Source organism: Lissotriton helveticus, chromosome 1_2 (assembly GCF_964261635.1).
Source record: "Lissotriton helveticus chromosome 1_2, aLisHel1.1, whole genome shotgun sequence".
Classification (NCBI taxonomy): domain Eukaryota; kingdom Metazoa; phylum Chordata; class Amphibia; order Caudata; family Salamandridae; genus Lissotriton; species Lissotriton helveticus.
Window position 1 is genome coordinate 366,136,956 of NC_136058.1, and position 26,728 is coordinate 366,163,683.

General features: G+C 47.7%; 1 long non-coding RNA gene across 1 annotated transcript in view; it reads left to right on the forward strand.

The window, feature by feature from the left end:
* Positions 1-26,728, forward strand: part of LOC144805856 (uncharacterized) — a 106,707-nt gene that overhangs the window by 5,929 nt on the left and 74,050 nt on the right. Inside the window, exon 2 of the long non-coding RNA XR_013605615.1 lies at positions 356-434. This is a non-coding gene — a long non-coding RNA (uncharacterized LOC144805856). The remainder of the gene's footprint in view (positions 1-355; positions 435-26,728) is intronic.

The window sequence follows — 26,728 nt, forward strand, 5'->3', positions numbered from 1 at the left end:
CTAAGGTTTCAATGCACGCCCATGTCAACCTTCTTGCAAAATATTACATCGAAGGTAAGGGTTTTAGCCGACACATCATTCTAGCTGATTTCAAAAGCACTCTGAAGTGGCTATGAGGCAGCATGCTGGCATTATAGCAGGTTATAGGTAGGCTGCATCTCCACTGAAGTGGGGTATGTCCCCTGTGCACAAGTGTGTTGACCTCTTGTTTAGAGGTTACTCATTTTAATCTCTGTTGGTGAATGAATACACTTAAACCCAGTGATTCATAGTTATTTAGTTTATGCTTGATGTTTCCTTTTGTAAACTTTGTTTTGTAGTTTCATCACTACATATCCCAACATTCATCTCATAGGTCCCGATGCATTTCAGCCAAGCAGGCCTTCATCTGGGGACAGTCTGAAAATAATGATAACCATGGCTCAATATACTGGGTAAGAACTGCTATTTAAATTTAAATTCCATTTAAAGACGTGACCAGGTGCTTTAAATGCGAGTGAAATATCACATGCTTAGTGAACCATAGGACGGTGAATAGTGCTTGAAGTGATTCATATCCTCTATATGTATCGTCATGTCTCTGGTGCTCGTTGTGAGAAGTTGGCCTGATATATGATGCTCACTAGTTCTAGTGATCACCTTGTATCATGCCAAGCAACCCTTATGGTGCAGGTTGTAAAGTCAACCTTATAGACAAGCTATCCTAGGGGTAGCATGGACTAAGGAGTCTTAGGCTAAACTCTGTAAAGGCATGTGAAGCAAGCTGTTTTACCATACACAATCCCTTGAATACCAAATGAAAGGACACCACACAGATATATATTGAAAATATATATAGATTTATTACTACAAATATCCCTGATACTCTTTATGAGCACAGAAGCAAATGCGTTAAAACAAAACACAGTTTAAATACACAAAAGTTGCACAATATGGATGAGCCCTAGGGGCCACCTAAACCATATACTAAAATAGTGGTATAAGAACCACTATGGGGAAAGTGAAGAGGCCTAGGGCCTGGGGAATCACTGGAGCTGTTCGGGACTAGCAGTGAAGAAGTCGGGAAAGGCCCGCAGGACTCGGGAGCAGTGCGGAAAGTGCACGCTTTACCAATGCAATGTCAATGGTGCGTAAAAAGTACAAAGTTAGTTATAAAGGAACCTTCTGAGTGACCTAGAAAGCTGAAACTTGAGACACAGACACTAGAGGTGTGTACCAGTGTGGGAACACCGGCGGAGCTGAGTTACCTCACCCACAGGAAGCGGGTGCATAGGGTCGAAGTAGTGTCGGGTTTCGTCACGCAGGTCGATGGTGCTTGGAGCTGAAGATGCTGCAGGCGGCTCGATGTGAAGAGTTCCGGTGGATCCAAGGGTGGATCTGAAGAGGTGAAGACCTGAAAGCAGAGGGGACAATGTTCAAAGTCACTAGCCAGTGACTACCGTGGAACCAGAGTGGAACCAGGCGATGTCGGGTGCAAACAGGCGTCGAGGTGTAGCTTCTCTCTGCAGCCACGTGGACACGAGGGGTCGAAGACGTCCAGGAGTCGGTCACGAGCTGTCCCACGCAGGCTTCTCGCTGTTGGCGGTGTCGGCGACTTGATAGAAGCAAACAGGCCTTGGCTAATGCAAGCCACGCAGGAATCAAGAAAGGCTTGTCACTCGGACCAGCAAGGTCAGAGCGGGTGCTCCTTTTCACAGGAGCAAGGGCAAGTCTGGAGCAACCAGACCTGCAGTGAAAGTTGTAGGTTTCGTCGCCAAGATGGCCGCTAGCCACGTGGCAAGTGGCCGGGATGACGCGTCGAGTGGCACGGTGCAAAAGGGCCCCACGCAGATCGTGGAGATGCTGGGGGGCTGATCTTTGGTGCAAAGGCTGCTCGAGGTTAGGGCTTCTCAAACCCCAAAGCACAGCGTCGAGGGTGCCTCTGATGCTGCGCAGTCAGCGTCTCGGGGGTCTTTCAAGATGTCCGGTCCCACGTCTCTCGGTGCCTCCACGGGTCCCTTCTTTGCAGGGACTGTGGATCGGGCTGTGAGAAGTCTGGGAGTCTGGGTCTTGTCAGGCTCTGGGCTCGGGCTCCGGCGGGAGGCGGCGGCAAAGCAGACGTCGAGTTGCTGGTTGGTGCCTGTGTTCACAGGGTGGTCACTCCTTGGCCACAAGGGAGATTCTCTTCCGTCTTCTGTGCAGCAGAATGTCGAAGTCCAGTCTTCTTCTGTATTTCAAGTTGATTCAGGATGATCTGAAGTCTCAGGACACAGCTCCCACTCTTATTCGAATCTGGGGGGCCGGATCACCTACTAGGTCCCTCCTCTGGGTGGAACCAGGAAGGGGGGTGGTTACACCCCCTTTCCTTTGTCCAGTTTCACGCCAGGACTGGGGCTGGAAAGCCCCAGCACCGGTTTGAACTGGCCTATGCACAGGGACACCTTGTGTGCCCCAGGCATGTCTGTTTCTTTTCAGCCCTGTCCTACCCAATACACAAAATCCTGTCTGGAGTGGTGCTAGCACCTCCCCAGGCAGGAAACCCTTTGTCCAAGCTGCCCTCGCTGGAAGGACTCCCAGCAGCAGGAGGTCAGACTTGTGTCTGTGGTGGCAGCATCCATTTTGAGATGCTAAGGCTCTGTTTAACTTTAACCGGGGTTCAGGCTAGGTACATGTCGTGTCCCTCTAGAAGGGTGGAATGCTAACCCCGTCGCCAGAACTGGCGAGGGGGTAGTATTCCAATTCGTATGACACCTTACTCGACATGTTTTGATAAAGCCAAACCTAAGATAGCATTTAACCGCGAGGTTCATAATGCACTTAAGAGTATATGGTATGGCAATATCATGAAACAGCTAAAGGACATGGTTCCGAAAGCTGCAGACAGGCTCAGCTCATGCCAGAGCACCATCTCACATATTTCCAAGCACTCTGCCTCCAGGATTGATGAGGCCTTCCATAGGAGTGACTGATAGGAACATATGTGTCCATTTTAGGTTAGGTATAGGCATACTACACCTAAGTAAGGGGTGGTTACACCGACTTACCCCAGCTGTGTGATCAGCCAGTTGTGTCAAATATGGAGGCCAGGCCAGGGGTGGCACAATACATGCTGCAGCCCCTGGTAGGCCTTGGAAGCACCTATGCCCTGGGTACCTGGGTACACTGTTACAGGGGCCAATAAGGTGTGCCAATTCCAATTGTGTATGTACCTAAGGTACATGGAGTCCATTTTAAGGAGAGAGCAATTAGCCTGGGGCCCTGGATAGCAGGATCCCAGGCCAACTAACGTCAAAAACCAGCTAAACACCAGGCAAAAAGTTTGGGGGTAACCATAGTCAGATATCCACCTTCCTACATAACCCCCCCCAAACGAAAGGAGATAAGGCTATCCTTGACCAGGTAAGCCTATATTGCCTAAGTGGCCATATAAGGAAGTACCAGCTCTGGCTTGGTTACCCCCTGTCTCATGGTCCACTAAGCAATCCCTCACCCTAAGGGTATCTGAGGGTCTCCACCATAGGGAATCTCTACCTGTGGTGTGTCTTTGCAAAGTCAAAGGCTGGTGTTGGGATGGAGTACTGAAGTGAGATTCCTCTGTAGGACTCAGCTTCCTCCAATCACTCCCCACCATGTGTGCCTTTCTTTCTTTGACTGAGTTGCACTGTGCTCTCAGGGTCAACCTCCGGCTACCTAAAGCTGGAGGCTGGGTCCCTCTTGTTGGCTTACTGGAGGGACAGGTCAGGTTTGGGGCCTTGGGGCCCCAGGTTTGGCTGTGCCCAACAGAATCCATCTGTGGGAGGTCCCTAACTACTTTTAAGGGGGCTCCCTCAGGAGTTTTTAAAGTTTTCACCTCACTAGGGCTACTAGTTTCGGTGCCCCTAATCTGTTGATGGGGGTGCTTTAGTTGACAGGGGGCCCTTTGGGGCTCACTGTCCTTCTTGTCCTCTGCAGCCCTGGGCTGAGTAAGGCAAGGTAGAGAGGGGCAGGATACCTGCTCCAGACTGGGTCCCACCTGAGAAGGGTCCACTGTCATCAGAGGCTCTGTCAGGCCAGGCCTAACAACCTCTGGGACAGTTCCTTCATCAGGGGTAAGATCAGTTCCCTGAGGAGGCTGATCCTTTCCTAAAGTCTGGTGGGAGGGAGATTTCTCTTCCTCCTCAATGCTCTCTGTTTGTGTGGAGTGATCCATCTTTTCGGGCTTCACAACACATGTACCAGTTTGAGTTTGGGCTGTGGCCATCACAGCCCCACCAACCTTTTCAGGAGGAGACTCAGTTTGGGTATGGGCTGTTACCATCACAGCCCTGCTAATCTTTTCAGGAGGGAAGTTAGCTAAAGATGGGGCTGAGGTTTGCTCAGCCCTGCCAACCTTTTCAGGAAGGACATCTTGTATTGGGGCTGTAGCCATCACAGCCCCACTAACCTTTCCATGGAGATTTACCATTCTAGAATGGGTTTCTTGTTCCACCTCAGCCCAGGCTGAGATTTCTAAATCATTCCCCAGTAGACAATCTACAGGCAAGTTTGATGACACTGCCACTCTCTTTGGGCCAGTGACACCTCCCCAGCTAAGATTTACTACTGCCATGGGGTGATTGGTTTCTATTCCATCAATGTTTGTCACCTGATATGTGGCATCAGGTAAAAGTTGCCTTGAGGGGACTAGACATTCAGCCAACATGGTGATGCTAGCCCCTGTGTCTCTAAAGGCCTCAACTTTCAAGCCATTGATGAGGGGCTCCTGTCTATACTTGCTCAAAGTGTTTGAGCAAGCAGTGAAATTGGCAAACCCCATGCCAGTCTCATAGACAAGAGTATCTGAGGTAGGGGACCTGGTTAGGCCAGAATCCACCTGTCCTCCAAAAGTAAACCCACCCAGATTCCTGGGTGTGCTCCCACTTCCTGGGGGATTACTGCTGACAGTAACAGGAGGTGTTGGAGCTGGCTTTGGAGGTATATTCTCTTTATTGCCATTCTTGGGACAACAGCTGTCTGTTTTGTAATGCCCAACCTGTTTACAGACATGACAATAATGCTTTTTCTGGGTTGAAGAAGTGTCTTGGGACCCACCCCCATCCTTGGAGTTTTGGGGCCCTGGGGAAGTCTTTTCCTTACTTTTATCCCCACCCTTCTCTTGAGGCTTGGTAGTCTCTTTCTTTTGGTCACCACCCTGGTTCTTAGGCCTGATCCTGATTCTGACCCATTTGTCTGCCCTCCTACCCAATTCTTGTGGGGAGGTCAGATCAGAGTCAACCAGGTGCTGATGTAGAAGCTGATTTTGACAATTACTTAAGATTTGCTCTCTCATAATTAAATTATACAATCCTGTATAGTCAGTAACCTTACTTCCCAGCAACCAGCCCTCCAGAGCCTTAGTGGCACATTCAACAAATTCAGACCAGTCCTGAGTCTGTGTCTTCTGGGTATCTCTGAACATTAACCTGTACTGTTCAGTGGTTAAGCCTAACCCATCAATCAGAGCACTCTTCAGGACCAGGTAGTTTCTAGAATCCCCATCACTAACTGTGAGGAGTCTGTCTCGGCCTCTACCTTCAAAGGAGAGCCACAAGATTGCTGCCCACTGCTCCTGAGGGACCTGCTGTACTTTGCAAGCTCTCTCAAGTGCAGTCATCCACTTGTGGATATCATCCCCAGCTTTGTAGGGGGGCACAATCTTACTCAGGTTTCTATTGTCATAGGACCTGTCTTTATCCTTAGGGATAGTGCTGCCACCAGTGGAATCTGATCCACTCTCTCTAGGCTGCCTTGCTCTAGCAAGTTTCTCTTTGGCCAGGGCAACTTCTAATTCTTGTCTCTGGATCCTAAGTTCAGCCTCTCTCATTTTGGCTTCATGTTCCCTTCTCTGAGGGCTAGTCAACTCCCTTCTGGAGTTGCCATGAGAACCTCTAGAAACATGGGAAGTATTGGATTCACCTGAGTGATTCCTCCTCCTCCTATGCTCCTGGTTAAGTCCATTTGGGGGTGTGAATGGGTTGGACCCACCTTCAGTCCCAAATAAGCTTAAGTTAGCCTGGTTAAGCCTGCTGACTAACACCTGGCTAGTCCCATCATCAGAATCACTTTCTTCCTCCTCCTCCTCCTCTTCTTCTTCCTCAGGCTGAGTATTCCCAGGGGTCTGGTTTTCCTCATCTATCTGGACGACAGGGGCAGGGGCATCAGAGTTATCATCTTCAGTGGGGGATCCTCCATCTCCAGTCCCTGAGGGGCCTGGTTTGGAGTCCCTTAGAGCTTCAGACTGGTCTAACAGCTCTCTGAGGTGTCCTGCTGTAGGAGAAGGACCTGTTTTGATTCCTCTCATGGAACACAGTTGCCTCAGTTCCTTAAATGGAAAGGTAGCAAATTTGGATGGTGCCCTTGGAGGGTCACTCTCAACAGAGGTGGTTCCATTGGATCCCTCTGTTCCAGACATTGCTCTAGTGTGGTGGATGTGTTGCAATCTACCTACACTGGTGTTTTCCTACAAAACCTATCTAGTAGTTGTAGTCAGGGTGTGCTACTCCCTATCCTCTACAACAACTAAGTTCAGTAGAACTTAAGTATATCTAGTCTTGTTTTAGTGTACCTATCAGGTACCTGTATGATCTTTCAAATGATATTTTCAAAGATTGTAATGGTAAAACAACAGCAAGCTCAAATCCCAATCCGCTGCTCACCAATGTGAGAAGTTGGCCTGATATATGATGCTCACTAGTTCTAGTGATCACCTTGTATCATGCCAAGCAACCCTTATGGTGCAGGTTGTAAAGTCAACCTTATAGACAAGCTATCCTAGGGGTAGCATGGACTAAGCAGTCTTAGGCTAAACTCTGTAAAGGCATGTGAAGCAAGCTGTTTTACCATACACAATCCCTTGAATACCAAAGGAAAGGACACCACACAGATATATATTGAAAATATATATAGATTTATTACTACAAATATCCCTGATACTCTTTATGAGCACAGAAGCAAATGCGTTAAAACAAAACACAGTTTAAATACACAAAAGTTGCACAATATGGATGAGCCCTAGGGGCCACCTAAACCATATACTAAAATAGTGGTATAAGAACCACTATGGGGAAAGTGAAGAGGCCTAGGGCCTGGGGAATCGCTGGAGCTGTTCGAGACTAGCAGTGAAGAAGTCGGGAAAGGCCCGCAGGACTCGGGAGCAGTGCGGAAAGTGCACGCTTTACCAATGCAATGTCAATGGTGCGTAAAAAGTACAAAGTTAGTTATAAAGGAACCTTCCGAGTGACCTAGAAAGCTGAAACTTGAGACACAGACACTAGAGGTGTGTACCAGTGTGGGAACACCGGCGGAGCTGAGTTACCTCACCCACAGGAAGCGGGTGCATAGGGTCGAAGTAGTGTCGGATTTCGTCACGCAGGTCGATGGTGCTTGGAGCTGAAGATGCTGCAGGCGGCTCGATGTGAAGAGTTCCGGTGGATCCAAGGGTGGATCTGAAGAGGTGAAGACCTGAAAGCAGAGGGGACAATGTTCAAAGTCACTAGCCAGTGACTACCGTGGAACCAGAGTGGAACCAGGCGATGTCGGGTGCAAACAGGCGTCGAGGTGTAGCTTCTCTCTGCAGCCACGTGGACACGAGGGGTCGAAGACGTCCAGGAGTCGGTCACGAGCTGTCCCACGCAGGCTTCTCGCTGTTGGCGGTGTCGGCGACTTGATAGAAGCAAACAGGCCTTGGCTAATGCAAGCCACGCAGGAATCAAGAAAGGCTTGTCACTCGGACCAGCAAGGTCAGAGCGGGTGCTCCTTTTCACAGGAGCAAGGGCAAGTCTGGAGCAACCAGACCTGCAGTGAAAGTTGTAGGTTTCGTCGCCAAGATGGCCGCTAGCCACGTGGCAAGTGGCCGGGATGGCGCGTCGAGTGGCACGGTGCAAAAGGGCCCCACGCAGATCGTGGAGATGCTGGGGGGCTGATCTTTGGTGCAAAGGCTGCTCGAGGTTAGGGCTTCTCAAACCTCAAAGCACAGCGTCGAGGGTGCCTCTGATGCTGCGCAGTCAGCGTCTTGGGGGTCTTTCAAGATGTCCGGTCCCACGTCTCTCGGTGCCTCCACGGGTCCCTTCTTTGCAGGGACTGTGGATCGGGCTGTGAGAAGTCTGGGAGTCTGGGTCTTGTCAGGCTCTGGGCTCGGGCTCCGGCGGGAGGCGGCGGCAAACAGACGTCGAGTTGCTGGTTGGTGCCTGTGTTCACAGGGTGGTCACTCCTTGGCCACAAGGGAGATTCTCTTCCGTCTTCTGTGCAGCAGAATGTCGAAGTCCAGTCTTCTTCTGTATTTCAAGTTGATTCAGGATGATCTGAAGTCTCAGGACACAGCTCCCACTCTTATTCGAATCTGGGGGGCCGGATCACCTACTAGGTCCCTCCTCTGGGTGGAACCAGGAAGGGGGGTGGTTACACCCCCTTTCCTTTGTCCAGTTTCGCGCCAGGACTGGGGCTGGAAAGCCCCAGCACCGGTTTGAACTGGCCTATGCACAGGGACACCTTGTGTGCCCCAGGCATGTCTGTTTCTTTTCAGCCCTGTCCTACCCAATACACAAAATCCTGTCTGGAGTGGTGCTAGCACCTCCCCAGGCAGGAAACCCTTTGTCCAAGCTGCCCTCGCTGGAAGGACTCCCAGCAGCAGGAGGTCAGACTTGTGTCTGTGGTGGCAGCATCCATTTTGAGATGCTAAGGCTCTGTTTAACTTTAACCGGGGTTCAGGCTAGGTACATGTCGTGTCCCTCTAGAAGGGTGGAATGCTACCCCCGTCGCCAGAACTGGCGAGGGGGTAGTATTCCAATTCGTATGACACCTTACTCGACATGTTTTGATAAAGCCAAACCTAAGATAGCACTTAACCGCGAGGTTCATAATGCACTTAAGAGTATATGGTATGGCAAGATCATGAAACAGCTAAAGGACATGGTTCCGAAAGCTGCAGACAGGCTCAGCTCATGCCAGAGCACCATCTCACATATTTCCAAGCACTCTGCCTCCAGGATTGATGAGGCCTTCCATAGGAGTGACTGATAGGAACATATGTGTCCATTTTAGGTTAGGTATAGGCATACTACACCTAAGTAAGGGGTGGTTACACCGACTTACCCCAGCTGTGTGATCAGCCAGTTGTGTCAAATATGGAGGCCAGGCCAGGGGTGGCACAATACATGCTGCAGCCCCTGGTAGGCCTTGGAAGCACCTATGCCCTGGGTACCTGGGTACACTGTTACAGGGGCCAATAAGGTGTGCCAATTCCAATTGTGTATGTACCTAAGGTACATGGAGTCCATTTTAAGGAGAGAGCAATTAGCCTGGGGCCCTGGATAGCAGGATCCCAGGCCAACTAACGTCAAAAACCAGCTAAACACCAGGCAAAAAGTTTGGGGGTAACCATAGTCAGATATCCACCTTCCTACACTCGTTAGTTTATGTGCTCGTAATATATAATTTGTCTATGTATTACCGCATTATGAGCGTGAATATAACCGGTAGTTAAGTTATGGTCATGAAATTAAGTGTAATTACATGCTGTGGAATGATATCATCTTACTCGTGGTGGCTGCATGCTAAAGCTTAAGGGGTCGATTATGATGGCGGAGGGACCTGCGTCCGTCCGCCAGCCCCGAGGTGGAGGGACCATCCGCAGGGGCAGTGGCATTCCCTCCGTTGTAATTAGGATGTGACCGCCACCCTGGCGGTCACATCCCGTATATTTAACATTGCGGCGGGTGCTGCTTTAAGCGGAACCCGCCGCAAAGTTAAAAATGCATCCTGTGCATTTGCATGCACAAAGCGGCAGGCACCGCGCGGTGCCTGCTGCATTGTGCATGCAACTGCAGGGGGTACCATAGGTACCCCCCATGTGCACCCCCCACACCCCCTTCACCCTGGGGGCCCGCAACGGGCCGCCAAAGCAAGGACCGTATGCCTTTTCGTGACGGCATTGCCGCCATGGAAATGCATAGCCCCCAGCACATCCTAATATGGCTGGCGGTGTCTGATCGACACCGCCACCATATTAGAGCTTTTCCACCATGGTCGCAAGGCAACCGAGGCGGAAATGCGGCGGACTGTCTTCCCGTCCGCCACGGTCCCGTCCACCATTGTAATATGGCGGAGGGGAAATAGGTGGCGGACGGGCAAGGATGGCGACAGGCGGTGGCGATCCGTCCGCCATCCTAATTGACCCCAAAGTGTCTAATTACGTATGACGGCTCAATTTTACTATGCTTGTATGTGCCCATATCTGCTTACTGTGCTCAGTGAACAATAAATAAATCACAATATGCGATGCAACTTACTTTTGTTGGTATGTAGCCTTATCTCAAATCTCGTGTAGCGTTCTGCAAGGTGGTGCCGCCTGTAGTGAGACCTAGTGTTTCCTGAAATAATTGACATCGGACTACTCCCCGCTATCTCCGACGAGTGTTAAACATAGAAAGGTGGACTGTGGGTGTAGTTAAAGATCGTGATGTATACCACTGAAGTAACTAGGTGTGTATAATGCATCGCAAATCATAATCGAGTTTACCTAAGGTGGCACATATTCAATAAGCAAACATAAAATGAGAACATTACTCGTAATAACCATGTGTGTCCTATCTTCACAACATGATATTGTTACCAGAGTACTGGGAACCCATGTTCAAAACAAAGTGCAATCCATAAAGTACAAACAATATGCCAACTAAAACATAAAGGTGAAACGAAATTAAATGAAGGAAATGTATCAGAGAGTCCTGGCAAGTCTATAAAAAGAATTCGGTCATTTAACCCATTTGGTTTAAGTGAGTTCAAAAGTCGAATCCAGTAGTTTTCTCACTGTAGGAAATGTGTACGGTTATCTCTACCTTCTCTCCTTTCAATAATTTCCAGGTCGCAAAATTTCAATTGCCATATGTTGTGTTTTGCTTCAATGAAATGTTGTGTTACAGTTGACTTCTGTTGTTTCGTCCTTATATTACTTTTATGTTAATTTACTTGTGTCTTGAGTTTTCTTTCCGTTTGTCACACGTATACCTTCCTGCAAGGGCATTTCAATAGGTAAATAATGTTAGTAGAGTCACAGGTCGCATTCACTTTTAATTTGATGTTGTGGCCTTTCATGGGATGTGGTATATTCAATCCTGTAATCACATTGTTGCAGTTTGTGCAATTCCAGCAGGGAACTGTACCTTTATAAATTGTTGAGTTGGATTGGTTTGAAGATTGTGTGATAATTCCCCCTATGGTTTTCCCACGTGTATATGTGAAAAGAGGTGCTTGATCAAATATGTGATTAAAATCCGATTCTAGTGTCAGGATCGGCCAGTGTCTCTTGATATTCTTCTTGTACTTTTGACTCATCGTGGAAAATTTAGACACTATCGTTATGCGTTCTTGTGTGGTTCTCTCTTTCCAGGTTAATGATTCTTCTCTTGATGTTTATTGACTTTGATTTCTGGCCTGTTGTAATATATCCTCTTGGTATGCTCTTTGTTTAAAATCATTGTATCATATCCTCCGTCCGTTCTTTGCTAGTTAACGGGTCCGAAACTATCCTGTTTACTCTTAACAGTTGCGAAAGAGGCAAATGCTGTTTCGATGCCAGTTGGTTAAAGCTACCATAGTGCAAGATATTATTTCTGTTGGTTTCTTTTCTAAATAAATCTTTGGAGAAGCCTGTGTTTGTTCTGGTAATTCTAACATCTAGGTATGTTATGAATTGTGCCTGTATCTCATGGGTAAACTGTATTCGATAATCTATCAAGTTCAGTTTGCTGAGTTCATGTTCAAGCTCTGGGGTCGGTCCATTCCAAAGGATAAAGATGTCATCTATAAACCTCAGAAACATTTTGATGTGTTTTTTTCCAAGCTGGTATCGACAAAATATGTTTTTCTTCAAATTGATTCATGACAATGTTAGCGTACGAAGGGGCTGCATAATTTCCCATGGGAGTTCCAGTTTTCAGTAGGAAGCAGTCATCTTTCCACTTAAAATAGCTGTGCATGAGTGTAAATTGTAGAAGTTCCATGAGAAATATTTTCATTTCTTCATCATAGTCTGAATGTAACAATGCTTGTTCAATTGCATCAATTCCCATTTGGTGAGGGATGGAAGTGTATAACGACTTCACATCGACAGTAGCCATGACTACATTCTCATCCTCAGTTATGTTGACTTGATTGATCTTAATCAAAAAGTCGGTTGTATCCTTTATGAAGGTTCTCATTTTCATCACAGATGGTTGTAAGTACCGATCTAGAAATTTCCCTGCAGGCTTGTGCAGACTTCCTCTTCTGGAGATTATGGGACGAAAAGGCTGGTTAACTGGGTCTTTCTGAGTCTTCGGCACCATGTATGTCTCAGGAATTTTTGGGTTAGTGGGTATTAAAAAACGTTTGGTTTTCTCATTAATTGTCCTTGGTCAAAGGCCTTTAGCACAATGGATTTTAAAACATCCAGAAATTGATCTGTGGGATTTGCGTGTAGTTTCATGTAGGTATGTTGGTCCGACAAGTGTTCTTCCACTCGATTATTGTAATAACTTGTGTTTAATACCACCAATGTTCTCCCTTTATCAGCTTTTTGGCATGTTATAGATTTATTTTGAGCTATGCCTTTAAGTATCCCGTATTCTTTTTGGGTGAGATTATTTTGCTTGGGTGTTGTTTTGAAATCCAATTTAAGTAGATCCTTTTTACCCGAGATTCATATACATCCAAGGTTTTATGGCTTATGGGGGCCATGTATGTGCTTTTTGTTTTTAAGCCACTTCGTTGATCTCTTTCTTTGTTTTGTTGGTTCTCCAAAACGTTATCAAAAAAAATGTCGGAGACTCATTTTTCTGATTAATTTAAAGAAACTGAAGCATGTATTATGCCACCTCTGGGAAGCCTTCCAAAATGGCACCACAGGTCTGCACTTGCAGCCTGGGAAAGGTGGTGTAAGCACCCCGTACTTAGATACAGTATACCTATCTCTACCTTTTAAAATAGACACACATAAACCTATAAGTCACTCCTATGGCAGGCCTTGACAATCCTGAAAGCAGAGTGCTTGGTTTTATGTGAGAGGGTGCCCTAGCATGAGCTGGCCCCTCTGTAACCTCACAAGATTTCACAAAAAGAGTAATCAGGAGTTATCTACATTCCTGACAAAGGTGGTTTGAATAAGTGGCTACCCGAAACGCATTGATGCCTTGTCTGAATAGCAACTAGACTACTAGGATATTTGAGTACTAACAAGAACGATTAAAAAGTAATATTTTAATTATGACAGATAATCTGACAGTGTCTGATGTTTCTATGCATTGAAATAAACTTTGTTTGTCTTTCTACTCCGGTCTCTGTTTTTTATGTGTAAATAGCGTGGAATTGTATTTCCTTTGTACTTGTGGTATTTTTGAGAAAATACCCTCAAGAATTGTAAAGTGATTTTTATTAGCAGATTTTTAACCTCTACTGTATCATTGTTTTATATGAAATAAATAACAGCTTTTTATACTAAAGTTCTTTTGATTGGGGTACATTTATGTTCTGATGATGTTCCTTGAGTATATGCTGTGAATGCAATTGAGATGTGCTTTCGAGTAAACCATAGAGGACTTTTATTTTTTGACTTGGCATTATAGCAGGTTATACAGACAATAATGAAAGGTCTCATTGAATAAACCTTTTCATCTCATATAGGTTTTCATAAAGCAAATGGTTTTAACTAATGTTATATACTGTGCATGTATTTATAGCACATGCCTAGTACCTACGAACCTAAAAAAGAACTCAAGATCTACTTTAAGATTATGGGTTTATGATTGTTGAGTGTCTTGGTTCAGGTTTGCCTAATAATACCTTTAATGTACAGCTTACTACCGCAGCTGTCTTTCTGAGTGGCTGGAAATAACAGGTATCACCGAAGTAATGACACTTAATTTATCAGCAATTGAAAGATAAAAGAAAAAAAGCTGAGTAACTTTTCATACTTGTGACCTGCAAACGCGGTATTTCTTAAGCAGTGTTGATCACACGACAGGCGCTACTTGATACTTGTCTCACTCTGCCTTGCCCGCTCGTAATATCAGCAGTTCCACCAAGACTTTTTTAAGGAGCTTTGAATGGCCCCAAACACCCCACTGTACCAACTGCCACAATCATTAGGTCATTTTAATTGTTTTCATTGTAAGTTCTGTCACTTTCTTCAACTCTAACACCTGACAGCTACCATTTTTCTGCCTCATTACTGCCCCAGAGGCACTTGAAGTGGAAGAGAGAGAGGCACATGAAGTGTTACTTTCGTACTTTGGCTGCACACGAGGTAACAGCATAACACGTGCCCCCATTCAGCCTGATATATGTCAGAGAACAGCAATGAGGGAGAAACCTTGAGGCCTCCAAATGTTGTCATTTTTTTATGCTGGAAAAAGTTACTTTAATGCACTTCAAGGGCTACACCCAGACAAGTCTATAATGACTCACCTGCATCCCAGGCTGAGCCTTGGCACTGAAGTAAGGCAGACAAACCATCCCAGTGATTTTTAAAAGCACCAAAAACAGCACACGTTCAGGCACCACCCTGTGAAGCAGCCTGTCAACAGCTTGTCAAGTCTGCAGGGATCTGTGGGTGTGGGCCTCTGGCGAGTGCAACTCCACATTCCTGTCATTTTAACACGCCCGCTCAAACGGCTCACCCGTTTTTAGGTCTTGCCTAAGCAGCGCGCTTGCGCTGCATCGGAAAAAGACCTTTAGCAATCGATTCCGTTTTGCTGCCAATAAAGTGCACTCATTGCATTGCTTTCAATGGCAATGTGTGCACATTTGGCGATTCCCTTGCGGGAGCGAGCTTTCAAACCATCTGTTTCTAATCAACAGATGGTTCCTGCTCGCTCCTGCAAGGGAAACAGGCGCAGGACCCCTCCTCTCTCCACTCCCCTTGTTGCTTCTCGTCAAACTTGTTTTTTTTACTTTGAGCGCAAGGTGCACGCTTGCTATCGCTGTTTTAAACACCCTATCAATCTGCTTTCTCGGCCTCACTTCTCCCTTTCACACCCTGCTGTAACACACTATTTCGCTCCCACAAACAACTTAACACCAGCATGTGGAACTGATCAGAGAATGTGCAGAGTACGTTCAGAGGCTAGCCATAACTGTAATTAATCATCCAGAAAAGCTCTGAACACGAAAGGAGCTCCCTACCTGCCCTTCTGTCTTGTTTTATTCACCAGCAGCAGGGAGGGTGCCGGATCTCTTTCCGCCCAGGGCTCTATCCTCTGCCTATAACACACCTCTTACCCCCGTGTGTCACCTGCATATTCCGTAGCAGTTGAAAGATCTCCATGGTGTGACACACAATGTCCTGTCCCGCCACTTGCCTTATGGGGCACAGGAACGCTGTGTTGACTTCTCGGGCCGCTGCAGGTGCCTGCTGTGCACCAGGGAATGGCCCGATGCCATGCCGGCGCCAGCTAACGGTGGTGTTGCCATCAGGTATAGTGACTAGTCCCCATTACACAAAATGACCTGCTGTGAGCGAATTACATGACAAGCACGCAATTACAGGACACAGCGTAAAGCGCACTGTCTCAGTAACCCTCGCCACTGAATGGTGGAAGTCTTTTGCAACCCCTTTTTTTTTCGATTAGTCCACTGATGACAAAGGGCGGGCCTATTGCGGTGGTTGGAAGTCTGGATGAAGCTGTGGCACACACAACCAGCCAGCGACACTGTTACAGAATATTTTCCATTTAACGTGGTTTTCCACCAGGAAGAGTAGATGGCAAGGAACGTGTTTGTTTCTGTACGCTCCAATTCTTAGATATACTTAACAGTTTCATCAGTGTAACTGTGTTTGGCTGTAAACGACCTCAAAGACTAGCTGGACTCTTTCGCACATCCGAAGTATTCCGTTGTGGGCGAACCTGTCCTTTAGGCTTAAACAATCTATTTGATAGCCACACCTGATTTCACCCGCACTAGGCTTGATATACCGGCCGGTACAAAAATAAGCCAAATCACCTATTCTTATATGTACATACTTCAAACTGCAAGTATAACAGTAAAACACTTTTGAATGTGTACTAGAGCGGAGTTAACTATTCATGACTAATAATTAAAGAAGGCAGAAAAGACGTTACCAATGAATACTTAACAATTGTGTTTAAAGTCCGTTTTCATATGAAGCTTGGGCCTTTGCATACTTTTCAAACAACAAAGGCTGTGTTTTTTTCTCCTGGACAGGTGACTGTTATAACGAAGATGGATCCTTGTAGGTTATGAGTATATGTTTATTTAACTTGGATACAGGTTACATGTAAAGACCGACCAGGAACAGCCTCCTTGCTGCTCAGCCGATTCCTTCAACTGACCTCTATCCAAACGCAAACACTCTCAGTATTCTTTATGACCTCACATGCTGGCTGAGCAGCAGGGACATGGAACTCTGGGGAGGATGTATAGTAACCAAGAAAAGTCACAACAGTGACTACCCTAACAGTAACACTCAAGTTTTGAGAATTCATAAGTGAGATCTAATTACCATACTTGATTACATTTTAGTCTGTTATGTACAAGAAACTTTACAACAAATGAAGAAAAGTTACTTTTGGTTGAAGAAGCCATCTGATGTGTAGTAATGTGTATACTTTTGTATTTGATGTGTTGACATTCCTGTATTGGCACGCGCTGTGCACAATCTGTTCCTTGAGTGAGCCAATGTCATTAGGATGTTTTTACGAACTTTGTGTGTGTCTGGAAGTTGGTCACTGGTCATTGCTCATTATACACCGCTCCACTGTTGGGGACTATTGACTTAATAAATCTACCTTGCAAGTTATCCTGCATGTCCTCATTACATCATTTTGGGCGATGAGGATGGCATAAAGGATATTTATTTATATATAATTAATTTCTGCTGTTTTATGTCAGTCAAACAGTCCAAAGGTGTTAGATTGCTTTATAGTGGAGCATTTTTACATAGGTGAATAAAACAAATAATGTATTGTTAAAAAAGGCTACATAAGTGCAACATTTATAACATTGGTTAGTGCTGATATTAGCAAGTGAAAGAGCCAAAGTGGAGACGCTCAAACAATACAATTCACTCAGCTGGGGTAATAAGATTGAATAGAACTATGGTATAAACTACTTCTAATCCAAAAATCAAGGGGGGGGGATGAAGAGGAAAAAAGTAGAATTGTCCTCCTCTTAATATTGTTATTCAACACAAAGATTCTATCATTTATTACTGTTAGACCTGTCAGCCCTAGGGTGGTCTTACCCCGCATTCTTTTCTCTTTGCGCCTCATTTTTGCCACCATCTTTTGGTTGGACCCAGGCCTCTGGGCGCCTTACCACTGCCAAACAGTGCTGAGATGCAGGTGTCCTCTCCTAATAACAATGGTGCCACAGGCCCCTGCTACTGCGGAGTGGCCATTGTACATTAACGCACCAGTAGTTAGGAGCAGGCTGGGACATACTGATACTGTATCTTTGCCGTCCCGCCTTCTTGTCCCATAGATCAACATGTAGAAGCTCCTGGAACCTTCCAGGCCAGGGGGGAGTTAGGCTTTGCTGCCTTTACAGGAGGGTCACCTGACCTAGGGGTATACGAGGGAAGGAGGGAAACCTGACTAGTCAGTTGGGGCACCACTGGACCTGGGGGAACCTCTGCCAGAGTATAGGCGGTTGGGCCTAGGGGGGAACCTACACTACTGAGACTGACTGAGCTTAGGCCCTGCTGTACCCAAGATAGCTGAGGGACTCTGCCTGCCTGCTGACCTTGCCCAGTGAGGGGGAAACCCAGGGGACCAACTCCAGTGCGCTACAGGGAACCATCCTGCCTTTATGCCTGCCAACTCAACCCCTCCCTGTCCCCCAAGATACTGCAGTCCAAGAACCTGTAACTAAGCCCTGCCAACAACTAATGCTGGGGACCTGCAATAACTGCTGCTTCTGGGGGATCAACAGGTAAAGCGCTATCCTGCCAGAACTGTGCCTACCTAGCGCCGTATTGCTGGAACTGTGCCCCCCTGCGCTGTGGAGAAGTAACGCGCCTATGCTGCCCAGCGTTGTGCCCGTGAGTGCTATTGGTCCCCCAGATCACCACCGCAGCCCAGGACTTGGCCTAATTGTCGCTGTGCCCCTGCATGCTGTGACACTCAAGCGCTGTGGGAAAACGCGCTGCAGGCCCCCAATCACCACTGCAGCCCAGGTACCTGCCTTTCAGCGCTGTGTCAGGAAGCGCGCAATCTGTAGCAGTCACCGTTGCGGCCCAGGTGCCGCGAAGTCACAAAGTGCTCCATGCGCTTCGAGCGTTTGTGTGCCTTAAGTAGGGCGCTACTGTTAGGCGTGCCTTGGGGCCCAGAAATCACCGCCGCGGCCCGACGCCTCGTGGGAGGAATCAGCCTGTGCTCACAAATCACCGCCGTGGCCACCTGCGCTGCTGGAGAAGAAGAGCTGAGACCGAAATTGCTGCCGCGGCCCCCGATGTGAAGGGAGGGCCGCTACGGGTGCTGGGGAGGCCGCGCCACGCCTTCGGAGCGGCCGAGAAGCATTGCAGCTGCCATTGGTCGATGCGGCCGCGCCCCCAGGAAGCCAAACACCCACTGGTTCCCGGGCCGGGGAAGGAGCTTGGAAGCCCGGAGCCGACCAGGCCTCAGAGCGGGGGCTCCGAGGAGCGCGAGAGCCCCCGGGACGTTGAACACACGCAGCTCCAAGGTAAGACCCCTGGGGGAGGGCGGAAACACCGGTGGGGATAGCGGGGCTGCCAAGGAGCCACATCAAATCAGAGTGGCAGCCCCGTGACCGCTCCTCCCCTCAGGAGGCTGCAACTGGGCCACGAAGGCCCCATTAACCCCTTCTTTTTGGAACTGCTAGTGGCTGGGCATAACCCCAACACCGGGCCAATACCAGTACTCAGCCAATCTGAGTACATGTATTAACCATATGCCACAAGAGACAAGTTGTTAATGTTATCCCGGTACCTATATCACCCACCTACATAGATAATGTTGTGCATGTTTCTTGTATGATACACAGGTCTAAGAACCGTTACCTAAATGAACCATATCTGGGAAATGTTTTGCTGTTATATACATGCCCCTGAAGTGTTATCTTGATTACTATGCTTACAGGAAATGTTGCCTAGAATGTCCCTGAATAGCAGAATCGTTATCTTAACTGAATTGATGCCTCAGAGATGTTGCCTCCCTTAGCCTAGGAGCTAAGAAGTGTTACTTGCCCGAACTACAACTAGATAAAGAGTCTTGCCCCCAGATTCATCAAGCACCCATTCTGCGAATTCTAAATAGCGAAAAATACCGAATCGCAATTTAGAATTCGCAGAATGGGATGCATCATCAAATTCACAAATCAAGTGCGATTCGAAATCGCACGCAATCGTTGTATGCGATTTTCCCTAAATAGCTATTAATTTGCAGAATCACCTGTTTCCCAACCCCAAATTGCGATTTTCGCAAATACTGAAATCGCAAATGGTGATCTCGCAGATTGCGAGATCGCAAAAACTGGAGTGCGCATTTTGAGCACAATGATGACATCACAACCAGGAAGTAGGCAACTCCATGACTCATTTGGAACACAGAGCTGGATTGAGGAGGAGGCACAGCACTGAGCTCCAGGAGACACACCCTGCAGACCCAAGACAGGACACACATTGCAACCACAATGTCCCAGGATGCAGCAGGAGGCAGTGAAACTGGCAGGAAGAGGAAAATCAAGTTCTCTGAACAAGAGCTGGAGTACTTGATTGAGGGAGTCAGCAGGGACCATGACAAGCTTTTTGGAAAGCTTTCCAGGAAGGTGCCCGAGGCTGACAAAAGGCGTGACACAGCAGTCAATCGATGACCTCAAGAAGAGGTGGTATGACCTAGGAGGCCGTGCCAAAGAACGCTTTGCGGAAAGGCTGGGGGAGAGACTGGCCACGGGAGGAGGAGAGTCCACAGTTCCCGCTAACACACCACTGGAGGAATTGGTTGAGGACACCATCACTCAGCTGGACATCTCCTGAGCCACACACCAATCACAAGGTAAGAGCCATGCATCTGCGTCCCTGTACCCTAACAATGCCCATGCCTCCATAGCCAGCCATTTGGTAAACCCAGTAATGCAGTCCCTGCCCATCAGAAACGCCCAATTGCATTGTGGGACCTGTAGTGTGACAATGTGCCCTGACAGCCACACACATCCAGAACAGTCAAGTGAAACATACCCCTATAGCCAGTCAGGGAATGCAAGTCTGCATGCATGTTGCTACATCTCAGGTGCCCGAACCATATCATTAATCATGCACTCATTCACATCACAGGTGCCGCAGATGCTGAGACCACAGAAAGCGAGGCACTCCATATCGCGGAGACTCTAGATGAGCCGGAGGGAGAGAGCCAGACAGCCCCAGCACCTGGACCGTCACATGCACCTGCACCAGCAACAGTACCAGCACCTTCCCAACCTCACAGGGCTACCACTGCAGCCACAGGAGGAGTACAACCACCCCAGGCGTCACACATGGCAGTGGATCAGACCCCACCACCACCCAGGAGGCCGACACACCGCACAGCCACTGTGCGGTCCCAGGCAAGCGGCCGGTTGAGGCAGCAGCGCACCGTGGCCACACGACCAGACAGAGAGCAACAGGCCCAAAATTTAGGGCTAGGAATTGAAGCCCGGATGCTAGCTGTGCACCGCAAGCAGCCACAGCACATGACAGCCATGCAGCTGCAGTTGTACAAAACTGCACGCAATATAAACCAGCTGACAGAAAGTGTGCAGGAGCTAACGGCTGCAGTTAAAGAAAATAACCAACTGATGGTGGCGCAGCAGGACATCACCCGCCGACACCACCGCCAGCTGCTGACCAGGCTGTCTGCCTATACCCGGTCGAACCACCTCATAGGGAACGCCACATCACAACTGTTGCGCAGGTCGCTGGCCATGCAGCTTCAAATGGTACAATGCTGCCAAGATGTAGCAAGGGCCCTGGAGCAGGTTACCACTGCAGTTGAGAATCAACAGGTGTGCGGCCATGGCCATGCAAGTGGGGGGGGGGGTGATGATGCCAGTGAGGGCACATCGAGCCTGAGCAGCCTGTCTGTGAAGGTGCTACCAGTTCAGTTCAAAATATGCTTTATTCGGTGTGCTGTGCAAAACCATATAAGCAGTCACAATTTAGATTAAATTTTTTTTTTACGAGAAGACATCACTGATCTATGTACAACATTAATATAAATGAAAAAGTACAAATAACCAATAATTACACAGAAAGGTAGCTACTCAATCCCTAGAAAAGAGTAGTTTGTGCAAATTACGCATTAAAATACAATTCCACTCTGTATTTCTCAATGTGCAAATAACGCCTGGTTCAAAGGGAAATTATAATCATGTAATACAAAAGGTGGACAGGGGGAATTACAGAGAAGTACAGAGGATGATCTAAAAAGTACTAAAAGGAGCATAGATGTATGTTCTCATGGTAAGGTGCAAAAAGTTTCTTTAGCTTATTAAATTTGATGGTTAAATTATTAGACACGTGTTGGCTGGGGTTGAGCGCGGACCGGAATAACAGGCGGGGAGGCCGTATGTAGTTCGCTATGGTAGCTGGTTTTATTATTTAAAGTTTGTGATCCGGGTAACAACGAAAGGTTGATGATATCCGGCGTTGCTGATCTCTTGGTGACGTCAGCTGGTAGGAGGTCTTCGGGCGTCCTCTGGTCACCAGGGGGCTCCGGGTGTAGCCTCGGAGGGAACAGAGAGACAGGGCAGTTAGTCCTTAGGCATGGACTTTCAGAGTACCAACACCGACACCCGGGTCGTGAGGGAACAGAGCAGACTGTGAGGGTGGGGACGGTACGGGAGGAATCAGAGGAGTGGGAAAAGCCCATAAACAAGGGGGGGGAGAAAGTGTCCAGGTGAGGGGGGTGGGGGGTGGTGGAGTCTATGGTACAACGCGATGTGCAATGACTATCCTAACAACAATACAGTGCTTCAGTGCTCTATCAGTGCAGCGCTACTACTTTACAGATATTTACAACTATCTACAGGGGGCACGGAGAAACGGTGATAGGGTACTCACGTGCCCCGCCGCAACTCTCCAGTGAGTCACGGCCGCTCTCCAGCCACCTCCTGAGGACTCCACCACTCCTCGGTCCAGACGTCCTCAGCTTCCTCTTCTTCGCTTCTCACACTCCTTCCGCTTTCCGCCTCCAGTTCTCCACGCTCCGTCTCCTGCCACGAGTCCGCTGCTTGAGAGAGACTCCTCCTGTGGTTGCCGGCTTTTCTGTGTCTCGGGCTGCTCTTGGGGGCGGGACTTCCGGGTACACAGGAGGTCACTTCCGGTTCCGACCTTCCGGGTCCTCTGGGGTCGTAGGGGTCCGTTTCCGGGTCAGTGCACTACCCTGCCGGTCTGTCGGCTTCCTGCAGGGGGAAAAAGAAAGGAGAAGTCCTGGTCGTCATGGACGCAGGAGGGTTAGCGTGTATCGTGTCCCTGCTTGGGCGCCGCCCAGCCGAGGTGAATGGCGCTACCCTTCTACAACACGTTAAAGGAGGAATCAATCATATTTCATACGAATTCTAGACATAGTGATACTAGTGCCCAATGATAGAGGGGTCAATGAAGATGGCTCATTGAATACAGTCCAGATAATCCTATTATTAATTCTACAATAGTTGTTATGTAGTGGCGTGTTCTACAGATTCTTCCTATGCCGAACGCAACATTTTAAGAACCTTGCAATATTGACGGCAATTACATCTGATTCCAAGAGCTGGAGGCTCATATGGGCAGGACGACATTGATGAAAGCCTAGGAGTTTTAAAATAGGGATCAGCAATCGCCTTCTTGGTTCTGCATAAAATTTGCAAAAAAGAATTACATGGAGAAGTGTTTGTTGGGAGGAATCATCACACGGGCAGCAGATAAGTTTCTTGGACCAGTCATTTTGGGTATGGAAAGTTACAAGTCGATGGAAAATGTTAAGTCTGAATCGAGTCAACAAGAATGTATCAAAGCTTGTTAATTGCAGGGTTAGGTAAGGCTGGATGGTGTAAGTTGACTGAATAATTAGTGAATGTTGAACCAAGCTTTTCTTTGCCTCTGCAGTCAAACGTAAATCAGCTAAGTGTGCTAGGCATAGACTCTTTAGAGACTTTCTTGATATCCCTGTTAGATCCTGTGGGTTATGGAAATAACTCTCTATTTCTATGTCCATCAAGAACTTTCTGACGTAGTCCAGCCATCGGACCCTGTTGACTCGTTCTGATTTGAGACAGTCTGTCGCAATGGCTTGTGTTAGGGTTAATTTGTCAGACGTCCACATACGATGCGAAAGCAGGACAGGTTGAACCTGTATGGTATCTAAAATATAGGGTACACCCAGTTCTAAGTGGCAGCTATAGGTTGACATACTTGGGGGAACAGCTAATAGGAATCTGAGGAAGTTGTTTTCTACCTTTTGGATGGAATCAATATTGGTGTAACCCCAAATCCCTGCGCCGTATATAGCTGTACTGACGCATTTAGCTTGAGAAATGCGCAACATCTCTATGGCTGATCTTTCCCCAAGCCTCTGAGTGAATCCCACTAGGGCCAGAGTAGCTTTTAAAAACTGGATTTTTCTGTTCTCCACTGCCCTTTTCCAGGAACCCTTCTCATCTATCACCACGCCCAAATAAGGATAGGTGGAAGTATGGTAAATCCTGGAGTTGTTTAAAAAGATTCCGTTTCCCTTGCTCAGTTTTTTGCCAGATGTCATAACAAATGTCTTTTTTACATTAATTTTTAGGTCCAAATGTGTCATGTAATTGTTATAACGATTTAAAGAGTGCTGCAATTCCTGTGGAGTGTGGGCGGTTCTTGACAAAAGGTAGGTCCTGGCTCCCTTCCAACATCGCCGATTCAAGACCGTTTGTGTACAGTGTGAAAAGGAAAGGAGCCAGGACACAGCCCTGTCTGACTCCCGCTCAACCTTAAAGGATGCGGATAGCTGGCCCTCCAATCCGTATCTCACCCTGGCTGTGGCATTTGAGTAGATTTCTCAGAGGTAGTTGACAAGAAGGGGGTCGATTTCCATTTGCTTTAAGATGACCCATAGTTTCGCGTGGCTCACGCAATCAAAAGCCACCGATAAATCCCACCCTTCATGTCAACGTATTTGCCTCTGAGTAGAGATAGATTTAAAACCTGCTCAACTGTTCCGTAGCCCTCTCTAAAACCGTACTGAAGGTCTGATATGACACTATGTTCCTCTGTCCAACATTGCAAGCGATCAAGCAGTATTCGACCCAGCACCTTTCCCAATGAGTCTAGCAGGGAAATCGGGCGATAGCACGATGGACTGTTGCGGTCTCCCTTTTTGAAGATCGGTACCAATATTGATTCTGACCAGGAATCCAGGAGACCCACCCTGCCAGTAGCTTTCAGTACCCTCCATAACAGTGGTGCCCAGAGATCGATATTGTGTTTATAAAAGTCCACGGGCACCCCGTCTGGGCCTGGGGCCTTTCCTCCTTTACTAGCCTTCAAGGCCAGGTCTACCTCGGCCAAGGTAAAATTCAGGAATGGAATATTTTGGATTTCACCAACGTTTCCAGAGCCAACCGTGCCCTGATTGCTAGTTAAATCCTCCGTTAAGGCAAACATCTGCGAGAAATAGTCTATCCAGTCGGATTCAGCGATCACAACTGTCTCTAGAACCCGACAGGAAAGACGAATTAATCACTTCCCAAAACGCAGTACTATTTTTAATTTTACATGCGTTATGTAGGGCGGCCCAGTGTTCCGCCCATAGCTCAGTCTTTCTCTGGCGGAGTGATAAATTATAGGTTTTCCTTAATTGTGTAACCTCGGCCCTATCTCTCGGATCTTTTTTTAGGGCTGTTTTCAGAGCAGAATATGCCTTTGAGCAAGATGAATGAAACCACCCGGTCTTAGAATTCCTTGTATTCTTTGGAGTGGCGGTTAATGACTCTTTTACGCAGTTAGTTATTATTTTAAAATTATTTACAATCTCCTGGGGAGAAGAATTTACATCCAAGCAAGTATTAACTGCTGTTAATGTGGTACTGACTACCTTGGTTGTAAGTTTGTCAGGATCAGAGCGAGCCCATTTTATTGCATAACCATTTTGTCTGTTCATTTTTAGGTGGCGCTCCTGGTACAGGCTAGTTGGCTTTTGGGCACATTCTGCCAGGTGCATCGAGATAGAATTTGGAAAATGGTCACTATGTGCGCAATCTTGCGTTGTAAAATTAGTAATCAGATTGGACGCGCAGAGAGCAATAAGGATGAAGTCAATACAGCTAGAGGCTCCACTACCATAATAAGTTGGACTAAAATTAACAGCAGGAACCAGTAGTTCGTTTGCAAAGGCCAATTGAAGAAGTGGAATTAGTTCGTTCATACACTCGCCTTTGATGGTATGAGGAAAGTGTGTGATGTTATTTTCTTGGGTGTCTAAGAGGCTGCATACTATGGTGTTATTTCTCTCGCATAGTGGGGTATTAAAATCGCCACCCCAGATGATTATTGAGTTTTTACCACGAGACTTGTTTTTGTATTCCAAGAGGAAGTCCCGAATCTTCTTTAGGGTCTCCACGATTTTAGATTCATGTAAGTTGTTATAGAAATTTACAATCAGGATGTGTGTTAATTTGTTAAAGGTAACTGAGAGAATCTGATAGTTTTCCTGATTTGTTAAAAGCGTTATTTCATTGGCCCTAATTAAATTTGAAATATAGATTATCAGGTCACCTTTTGCTCATCCTGAAGGTGATATAAGTGCTGGGGAGAAGTAGATCTTGTATCCGTTTATGTGATTTGGTGATATCGCCCAGGTCTCCTGAAAGCACAGGATGTCATAACACCGCACAAATGTTAACCTTCCCTCATTGTTGATCTTTGAGCGGAGACCGGCGATGTTCCAAAGCATAATATTAATTAATGACCTACAATCAATCAATCAATCAATCAAAGCATTTATATAGCGCACTACTCACCCAGAGGGTCTCAAGGCGCTGGGGGAGGGGGGTCCGCTACTGCTCGAACAGCCAGGTCTTGAGTCGCTTCCTGAAGGCGAGGTGGTCCTGGGTCAGGCGGAGGTGGGTCGGGAGGGAGTTCCATGTCTTGGCGGCGAGGTAGGAGAAGGACCGTCCCCCTGTGGTGGCTCTTCGGATGCGGGGGACGGCGGCAAGGGCGTGGCCGGTCGATCGAAGCTGGCGTTTGGGAGCGTAGAAGTTGAGGCTGCTGTTGAGGTATCCTGGGCCTTGGTTGTGTAGGGCTTTGTGTGCGTGGGTGAGGAATCGGAAGGTGATTCTCTTGTTGACCGGGAGCCAGTGCAGGTCTCTCAGGTGTCCGGAGATGTGGCTGCGACGGGGGATGTCCAGGATGAGGCGAGCTGAGGCGTTCTGGATCCGCTGGAGTCTCTTCTGGAGTTTGGCGGTGGTTCCGGCGTAGAGGGAGTTGCCGCAGTCCAGACGGCTGGTGACGAGGGCCTGGGTGACCGTCTTCCTGGTCTCGGTGGGGATCCACCGGAAGATCTTACGTAGCATGCGCAGGATGTTGAAGCACGACGAGGAGACGGCGTTGACCTGTCTGGTCATGGAGAGGGAGGAGTCCAGGATGAAGCCCAGGTTGGGTGCCTGGTCTGTTGGTGTGGGTGCGCTGCCTAGGGCGGGGGGCCACCAGGAGTCGTCCCAGGTGGAGGGTGAGGATCCCAGGATGAGGACTTCCGTCTTGTCCGAGTTCAGTTTCAGGCGGCTG